The sequence below is a fragment of the Thalia democratica genome, unplaced genomic scaffold (assembly GCF_965202585.1).
Source record: "Thalia democratica unplaced genomic scaffold, ktThaDemo2.hap1.1 HAP1_SCAFFOLD_1219, whole genome shotgun sequence".
Classification (NCBI taxonomy): Eukaryota; Metazoa; Chordata; class Thaliacea; order Salpida; family Salpidae; genus Thalia; species Thalia democratica.
This window is the reverse complement of record NW_028140118.1, coordinates 20,001-30,000: the sequence shown is the minus strand read 5'-3', so window position 1 is coordinate 30,000 and position 10,000 is coordinate 20,001. Positions and strand designations below refer to the sequence as shown.

The following is a 10,000-nucleotide window of genomic DNA, read 5'->3' as shown; positions in this document are numbered from 1 at the left end:
CTGTCTTTGACGACACGCTCCTTAATTAAGAAACGAGTCGCAGGCACTTTCAAACTAATGAAAGGATCGGTGTGTTAAAGACCCTGAGACGGACGTGGCCCCAGGATTACCCGAGGCCGCAATACGCGTTCAGAATATCGATGCTCAATGTGTCCTGCAATTCACATTACTTCTCGGAGCTAGCTCCGTCCTTCATCGACGCTCGAGCCGAGTGATCCACCGCTAAGAGATCTCTCGTGTTAATCAATCTCAATGCAACCAAAAAATCGTGTTCAAAAAGAAGCGGCCGCGCCAGCACTTGCGTGCTGAATTATTACTCCCGCTGTCAGGAAGCAACGCGACCGAACTATAACAGTTACAGGGCTCGGTCCCTTCGAAGAAGAGACGTCGCTTGAAATCAAATTTCGATTCGTTAATGATCCTTCCGCAGGTTCACCTACGGAAACCTTGTTACGACTTTTACTTCCTCTAAATGATCAAGTTCGATCGTCTTTTCGAACACCGGCGAGTGCGTTGCCGCACGTACCAGGCTCAATCGGAGGACCTCACTAAACCATTCAATCGGTAGTAGCGACGGGCGGTGTGTACAAAGGGCAGGGACGTAATCAACGCAAGCTAATGACTCGCGCTTACTGGGAATTCCTCGTTCAAGGGAAACAATTGCAAGTCCCTATCCCTAGCACGACCGGGGTTCAACGGATTACCCGGACCTTTCGGCCTAGGGAACACACGATGATCCGGTCAGTGTAGCGCGCGTGCGGCCCCGAACATCTAAGGGCATCACAGACCTGTTATTGCTCAATCTCGTGTGGCTAAACGCCACTAGTCCCTCTAAGAAGTTGTCTCCGACCCAATGGGTCGAGCAGCTATTTAGCAAGTAAGAGTCTCGTTCGTTATCGGAATTAACCAGACAAATCGCTCCACCAACTAAGAACGGCCATGCACCACCACCCACAGAATCAAGAAAGAGCTCTCAATCTGTCAATCCTCGCTGTGTCCGGGCCGGGTGAGATTTCCCGTGTTGAGTCAAATTAAGCCGCAGGCTCCACTCCTGGTGGTGCCCTTCCGTCAATTCCTTTAAGTTTCAGCTTTGCAACCATACTTCCCCCGGAACCCAAAGACTTTGGTTTCCCGGAAGCTGCCGGACAGTTCTTAAGTTCGACACTGCCCGATCGCTAGTCGGCATCGTTTAAGGTCAGAACTAGGACGGTATCTGATCGTCTTCGAACCTCTGACTTTCGCTCTTGATTAAAGAAAACATTCTTGGCAAATGCTTTCGCAGTCGTTCGTCTTGCGCCGATCCAAGAATTTCACCTCTAACGGCACAGTACGGATGCCCCCGTCCGTTCCTATTAATCATTACCTCGTGCTCCGAAAACCAACAAAATAGAACCGAGGTCCTATTCCATTATTCCATGCAACATTATACAAGCGTAAAGCCTGCTTTGAACACTCTAATTTTTTCAAGGTAAACTTGCCGGACCACCGCAACACTCAGTTAAGAGCACCGCGAAGGCACCGACCAACAAGAACAACGAGGCCAGTGCTAGCCTTTCGACCGACCAACCTCGCCGTCCCTATATCCAACTACGAGCTTTTCAACCGCAACAACTTAAATATACACTTTTGGAGCTGGAATTACCGCGGCTGCTGGCACCAGACTTGCCCTCCAATGGATACTCGTTAAAAAGTTTAAAGTGTACTCATTCCAATTGCAGGACCTCGTACGAGGTCTGCATTGTTATTTTTCGTCACTACCTCCCCGAGCCGGGAATGGGTAATTTGCGCGCCTGCTGCCTTCCTTGGATGTGGTAGCCGTTTCTCAGGCTCCCTCTCCGGAATCGAACCCTGATTCTCCGTCACCCGTTACAACCTCGGTAGGCCGATACCGTACCGACGATAGTTGATAGGGCAGTTGCTTTAATGAGATGTCGCCAGCACTAGGCCGTGCGATCCGCAAGCTTATCCAGAGTCACCATTGTAACGACCCGAAAGCCGGTTAGTTTTGGTCTGATAAATGCGCGCCTCACGTCAGTTCGGCGCTTTACGCATGTATTAGCTCTAGAATTGCCACAGTTATCCATGTAAAAGCGTACAATCAAATGAACCATAACTGATTTAATGAGCCATTCGCAGTTTCACTGTACGTGAGCTCGTACTTACACTTGCATGGCTTAATCTTTGAGACAAGCATATGACTACTGGCAGGATCAACCAGATAACTATCCGAGGGCGTTTAAACCCGTTGCTCGACTGAGCGTTTTTACTGTATAAATACAGACCTTTTCTATCACTCGGCTTAAAAGCCTTGCGAACGTTACTGAAAGTCGGCGCCGGCCTTTTGCTGTTTAAAGCGCCAGCCCGCGTCGACTGCAGCATGCAGCTTTACAACTGACTGTTCTTTCTCCCGACCAACCGTTTGCCTTCTGCCGGTTAACTCGTCAGCAGCAACACGCCATCTGTCTGCTGCAGTTACCCGCCTCGAGCCGTGCCTGCCTGCGTCGGCTACTCGTCTCGACGACTTCGCAAAGCTATAAGCCTACCGCCGCTGGACGCTTGTAGTTTTTCATACGCTGCTCCAATGCGTTTACATAGCACGTTCGCCGCCGCTGCAATAGCCGCGCCTCGGGTGCTAAACAGTAATGCTTTAAGCCCGCTTTCTCGTCAAGTCGACCGAACGCACAAACACGTCTCTCTCACTAGTGTAAAGTAATGCATACGTGTATGATGCTCAAATGTTGCTGTTGAACTTTTTTTGCCGATTTTTTCCGATTTTTTTCAATTTCTTTGTTTCTTTTCAATTATTTTAATGTTTTAAGCTTATTTATGCTACGTTTAAATGTTTTAATACTTTTTTATACTTTATTTAATATGTTTAAAAGAAATAAATAAAAAAAAATATGTATAAACTACTTTTTTTAATGTTTTAAATATATATATTTATTATAAATAAACTTTATTTGTATTATTTTTTATTTAAGCGTACTTTTTAAATCTTTATATTTGTTTTATCGTTTTAAGCACATTGCGATAAATATAATAAACAAAAAATTGAATAAAAATAATAATAATAAAAAAAAAAAAAAAAAAAACATAAGCTTATTTTATATGTTTTATTTTATTTTTATTTAAACTTACTTTTCAAACCTTAATACTCGTTTTATTTTTTTAAGCAGATTGCGATAAATATAATAAACAAACAATTAAATGAAAATAAATTAAAAAAATCAAACATAAGCTTATTTTATATGTTACATTTTATCTTTATTTAAACTTACTTTTTAAACCTTTATAGTTGTTTTATTTTTTAAGCACATCGCGATAGATATAATAAACAAACAATGAAATAAAAATAATAATAAAAATAATAATAAATCATAAGCTTATTTTGTATGTTTCATTTTATTTTATTTAAAACTTACAATTTAAACCTTTGTATTTGTTCTATTCTTTTAAGCACATCGCGATAAATATAACAAGCAAACAATTAAATAATAATAATAATAAAAAAATCATAAACTTATTTTATATGTTTCATTTTATTTTTATTTAAACTTACTTTTTTAACCTTTATAGTTGTTTTATTTTTTAAGCACATGGCGATAAATATAATAAGCAAACAATTAAATAAAAATAATAACAAATAAATAAAACAATACGGCTAAACTATAAAAAGAAAACTAAATAACTGATAAATACTTGTAAAACAATATTTGAAAAATGTATTTTGAAACACAACACGATTGATTTATAAATAATAATATATTTTTAATTTGTGTAGTTCATTTAAAGTAGTCTCCCTTTTTGCTTCTGGTTTTATTAGAGTTATATATAACAATAAATGGTGTAGTTTATTTAAAGTAGTCTCCCTTTTTGCTTCTGGTTTAATTAAAGTTATATAACACATACTATAGTAAGTTAGATAAACTATAGTAACTTTATAAAACTACTTTACAAAATACATTTGTATAATTTAATAACTTTAAAATAACTATCAAGAATAAAATAGAATAGCTTTAAGTTTAGTATACAATTGGTATGTAAATTGTGTAGTTTATTGAAAGTAGTCTCCTTATTTGCTTCTGGTTTTACTTGAGTTACATAACGTTAAATAAACATACTTAATAAACGTAACCATCAATACTGTCATTTTAATAAAACTAAGTACAAATACATTGAATTAACATAGAACTTTAAAAAGCCTTCGCTAGTATCTGTTGGTAACAGTAAATAACCTATTATGACTCACAATACAAGTGCGAAATTTATTTTTCATTTGATTTTTCAGGTATTTATTTATTTGTGGAAATAAACTTTTTTATTACATTAGAAACTAATTGAATTTTTCCTATAACTATACCTATTATTATATTTAGTATGCTTAAAAGTAATAAAATGACACGTCGCGATTATATAATAAACAAACAATCAAACAAACAAAGAAATAAAAAAAAAAACTATTTTTTTAAACTTATATTTCAACTATATGTCTTATTTTATTTTCATTTAAACTTACTTTAAACCTCTGTATTTGTTATATATATTTCAACACAATACGATTAAACTATAAGACAAACAACAAAATAAAATAATCACATTAATAAATACACTAAGCAAATAGCTAGAATAAATATAAATAGTTCAATATATACAATATATTTCTTCCATTTTTAAGTTACTTGTTAAACATATTTATTTAAAAATGTTTCTTTAGAATATAAAACTAACAGTTCTACAAATAAAGAAATTAAAAAGCCAATACACATAACACTAACTTTTCATAAATTAGATATGCAAATATGAACAAAATAATAACTAAATTCTAAAGCTTTTGTAAACTGTGAACTTATAAACTTATAATAATAATTGCATATTCACTATTCACAATAGCTTTTTATTTAGTACACAACTGGTCTGTAAATTGTGTAGTTTATTGAAAGTATAATCCCGTTTTGCTTCTGGTTTAAATAAAGTTATACAACACATACTAAAGTAAATTAAATAAAGTAATTCACTACTATCGTATTAAATAAAACCAATTTACAAAATACATTAATTTAAATTAAAGTGAACTTTGAACTTATAATAATAATTGCATATTCACTATTCAGAATTTCTTTAAATTTAGTACACAACTGGTCTGTAAATTGTGTTGGTTCTATTCAAGTACTCTCCTTGTTTGTTTTGTTTTAGTTGTATTTATTTTTAGATACTAGCACATTCAATACACATAATAAAGTAAACCAAATAAACTCTATTAATTTAAACTAAGTACAAATACATTAAGTTAATACAAAACTTTAAAAAGCTTTTGCTAGTATCTGTTGGTAACAGTAAATAACTTATTATGACTCACAATACAAAAGTGCAAAATTTATTTTCGTTTGATTTTTCAAGTAGCCACGCTTTTATTTGTTTTTGGACAAAAAGACTTTAAAGTTTTAGTATAAAAGACTAATTGTATTAATTTTAACTCAGAAAATTGTACTCTACAAGATGGTGCCATTATTTTTTCGATATCTCAAACTGGTCAAACCACTTTTTTAGCGCTCTAATTGGTTTAAACAGCAAATAACGTTATCTGATTGGCTTACGTTTTTATTTGCTAATAACTAGAATTTACTTTTCTTTTAAGCGTTAAAGAAATGTAAATAAACGAGTAATAAGTATAAATAGGTCAGAAAGAAAAATAGTACAAAAAAGATGAATTCAAAAAGCAAAAGCCTACGGCACGTGGTATTCCCAAGCGGTCACCCATCTAAGTACTAACCACGCCCGACACTGCTTAACTTCCCAGATCGGACGAGATGGGGTGTACTCAGTGTGGTATGGTCGTAGGCGTTTGAAGGCGTTTACAAGCCTTTATAAACCCTTCGGTTTATTTAAAAAACCTATTTGCACTTGATTTACAATCAATTTGATATTTTAAAATTATTCCTTATAAAATTTTAACCTGAATTAACTTTTTTTTTGTTTTTTTAATCAACAGTTACTCCCAAACTGTACTAAAACTGTATTGTAACTGTACAAAAGTGTTTGTTTAAACAATTGTTATCTATAAATTACCTAAGACCAGGAAAAGTAGAAGTAAAGTTTATTGAATTATTAAATAAATAAAATAAAATCGTAAAATAAAATAATACAATATGTTTACAATTTGTCATTGATCTATCCATTTATGTTATTGCATTACAAATACAAACATTGCATACATTCAAGAGTATTATTCATCAATCTTTTCAATATAATAAGTTTTAAATTTATATTTATTTTTAAATAATTCCTGACATTTTAGATTACCTGAGATTTTTTTTTTAATTAAATTAATTTTAGTAATTAAATACTTGACGTTCTATTTTGTTTAATTTGATAACTCAACCATGTTTATTTTTTTTACTAATTTAAAAGAACTATTAAACTAAAAGACATTACATACAGCTTCTAAAAGTTTTAAACACCTTAAAAAATATTATTATTTTAAAGATATATTAAAGAACTAAACAGATATTACTCCTAAAAAATCTTGTTAATAATATATAAAAAGTACTCAAAGTCAGACTCGGAAATATATATACTGTTGTATATCTTACTTGAAGTTCACTGTAATTGACACTGTATAACAAAATTATAAAAATCAACCTATTTATATAGCAAAATATTTCTTTATCTTTGTCGTGGCGCGGTGGGTCAGTGGTCTTATCAGCTGACTCATAAGCAGAAGGTTGTAAGATCGAATCCCGCTAGTCGTCACGAAACACCACTATCGTTCAATGTTCGGGCTTCAAATTCTTTGAGATTATACTGTACTATTTATCTATCTAACTAATCTATCTAACAAATGTTGTTCAATCTAGGTTGTGGGTACTTGGGTCGAGTAATGCCTTTGACTTACAATCTGTTGTGGATTGACAATATTCCTCTATCTATCAATAAACAAATCTATCTAATAAATGTTGTTCAATCTAGGTTGTGGGTACTTGGGTCGAGTAATGCCTTTGACCTACAATCTGTTGTTGATTGTCAACATTCCTCTATCTATCAATAATGATTATATTCAATAATAAATGTTGATTAATTCAGTTGTAAGAAAACCAGTGCGCTGGTTAGGTTGGGTAAGGCCTTCGACTTACAATCTTGGGGATTATCAACGTTCATCACAAGTACAGTAACGATCTCATTGAATTTCCAGTTGGAACATTGGATTGTAGTGGTGGCCTACTTTGTAGGTTTTTTGCCTAGTTTGTTTTTTGCCTAGTAGTGTTTGCCTAGTTTGACAAACTATTGTATATATATTGTATAACTTTATTTGTATTATTTTTTATTTAAATTACTACTTATTATTAAAGAATTAAATTTTCTTAGAAAAAAAAACTATGTATTTTAACTAATGCTTATTTTATATGTTTTGTTTTATTTTTATTCAAACTTACTTTAAACCTCTGTATTTTTTATACAATACGATTAAACTATATAACAGAAAAATAATTAAATAATCAAACTATTGAATAAGCAGTTAATTAGTGTGTTTTTTTATGCTTCTTTCATTTTTAACTTACTTGTTAACCATATTTCTTTTATTAAAGTATAAAACTAACAGTTACTAAAATAAAATAATCATAAAGTCAATACACAAAACACTAACTTTTTATAATTTAAATATGCAAACATGAATATAGTTATGAATCTATTATTTATTCAAATAGAATTATTCAAAGCTTATAATTATAAAGCTTTTGTATAATGTTTCAATTACAGTGAACTTTAAGTAAGATAAGTTTTTTTTTTTGTATTAACTACAAAATTGGTATTTTAGTTTATTATTAGTAACTAAATACTTATATTTATTATATTTAAAAAAAAACATCTATACTAACTCTAATTTCAAAGCATATTAAAACATACAAATTTTACCAACTAAATATTTATTTTTATTTTAATTATTATAACTTTCAAACATAAGCTTGTATACCTTATATACCTATATACCTCATATAGTAGGCTTGACATAACATAACATTATTTAATTCTTTTTGTTTGAAATAAACTCATTTAGTTATTAGTAAATTACAACATAAATGTTTATAACAATATAACTAAGATTTAGCTTTTGAGTTAGTAAACTTTGATAGTTTTCTTTTAATAGTTTAATAGTCCTTATTTAAGTTCAAACAAAATTGCTATATATTTAATACACATACAAAAGTAAACTAAGTAAACGTAATTCAATAGTTTCTATTAAGTAAAAGTAATTACAAATACATTAAGTTAATACAAAACTTTAAAAAGCTTTTGCTAGTATCTGTTGGTAACAGTAAATAACTTATTATGACTCACAATACAAAAGTGCAAAATTTATTTTCGTTTGATTTTTCAAGTAGCCACGCTTTTATTTGTTTTTGGACAAAAAAACTTTTAAGTTTTAGTATAAAAGACTAATTGTATTAATTTTAACTCAGAAAATTGTACTCTACAAGATGGTGCCATTATTTTTTCGATATCTCAAACTGGTCAAACCACTTTTTTAGCGCTCTAATTGGTTTAAACAGCAAATAACGTTATCTGATTGGCTTACGTTTTTATTTGCTAATAACTAGAATTTACTTTTCTTTTAAGCGTTAAAGAAATGTAAATAAACGAGTAATAAGTATAAATAGGTCAGAAAGAAAAATAGTACAAAAAAGATGAATTCAAAAAGCAAAGGCCTACGGCACGTGGTATTCCCAAGCGGTCACCCATCTAAGTACTAACCACGCCCGACACTGCTTAACTTCCCAGATCGGACGAGATGGGGTGTGCTCAGTGTGGTATGGTCGTAGGCGTTTGAAAGCGTTTACAAGCCTTTATAAACCCTTCGGTTTGTTTAAAAAACCTATTTGCACTTGATTTACAATCAATTTGATATTTTAAAATTATTCCTTATAAAATTTCAACTTGATGTAAGTATTTTTTTTATTAAAACCTTTTTTTTTGGTGTTTTAATTACAATTACTCCCTGTAACTTTATTTAAGACTTTGTTTAAAAGATTGTTAACTATATTCTATATTAAATACTATGATTAGAAGTAAAGTTTATTAAGTGATTAAACTAAATAAAAAATAATGTTAAAATAAACATGTTGTGTTTAGTTTGTTTTACTATTTCTCATTGTTCTATTTATAGATGGTTTTGTTTTACTTCAAGAATATTTATAGTTAGTTTCTAAAGAATATCTCATACTACATCAGATTTTACGATTAACTTAATTTTAGGTAATAAAATATTTGACGTTTAATTTAATAACTCAACTATGTTTATGTTATAAAATAATAGTATATAATACACATACATTATAATATAATAATATGTATAACTAGTTGTTTTACTTTAAAATGAATAATTAAGTGGAAGAATTAAAAGAACTCACATTTTTGAAGAGAGCGTGGAAAACCAGAATAGTCTATTAAAACATTTATTAAATTATCGATAAATATAGAATACAATAGAATTAAACATATAAACGTAACTGTGGTTGCTTAGAAACTAAACAAGAATTTTTTTAATAAAAATATAAAATAGTTATTATATAGAATTAAAATAAAATAAAAGTAATATAAATTATATTTTTAAACTAAATAACAATTCACGAGCAATATTAGCGCAATGTCAGAGTATGAGTTTATAATAAAGGAATTGCTTCCTTGATGTTGATACTTACCTTATTCAAATAGAATACATTTTCAGCAATCAGGCTTGTGTTTATCTTAGCGCGCGTAACACAACGTTTGTGGGTTTTGGCACACTTTTGTCGATAGTGGGCGCCCCGCCTTTTAAGTACAGAAATTTCGGGAATTTTCGATTTTCGGAATTCTGACTCGACAGATCGTTTTTGTTTGGTCCAGAGACCCCGTAAAAAATTTTTCAGCCCATTTGAAGCATGATGAAAAAATGTTATTTCGACCCCCTTTTTTTAGGGGTTACGGGGACATCAACCCATTTTTTGGGAATAAAAAACTCCTAGAA

General features: G+C 31.1%; 4 non-coding genes across 4 annotated transcripts; all 4 read right to left on the bottom strand.

Annotated features, from left to right (window-relative positions):
• Positions 1-78: 78 nt before the first annotated feature.
• Positions 79-231, bottom strand: LOC145848053 (5.8S ribosomal RNA). The gene has a single exon (XR_014371682.1). It is a non-coding gene; the product is annotated as a 5.8S ribosomal RNA (ribosomal RNA).
• Positions 232-413: 182 nt separating this feature from the next.
• Positions 414-2,221, bottom strand: LOC145848062 (small subunit ribosomal RNA). The gene has a single exon (XR_014371690.1). It is a non-coding gene; the product is annotated as a small subunit ribosomal RNA (ribosomal RNA).
• A 3,500-nt stretch (positions 2,222-5,721) lies between these two features.
• Positions 5,722-5,840, bottom strand: LOC145848067 (5S ribosomal RNA). Its single transcript, XR_014371695.1, has one exon. It is a non-coding gene; the product is annotated as a 5S ribosomal RNA (ribosomal RNA).
• A 2,859-nt stretch (positions 5,841-8,699) lies between these two features.
• On the bottom strand, positions 8,700-8,818 carry LOC145848063 (5S ribosomal RNA). The gene has a single exon (XR_014371691.1). It is a non-coding gene; the product is annotated as a 5S ribosomal RNA (ribosomal RNA).
• Positions 8,819-10,000: the final 1,182 nt, after the last annotated feature.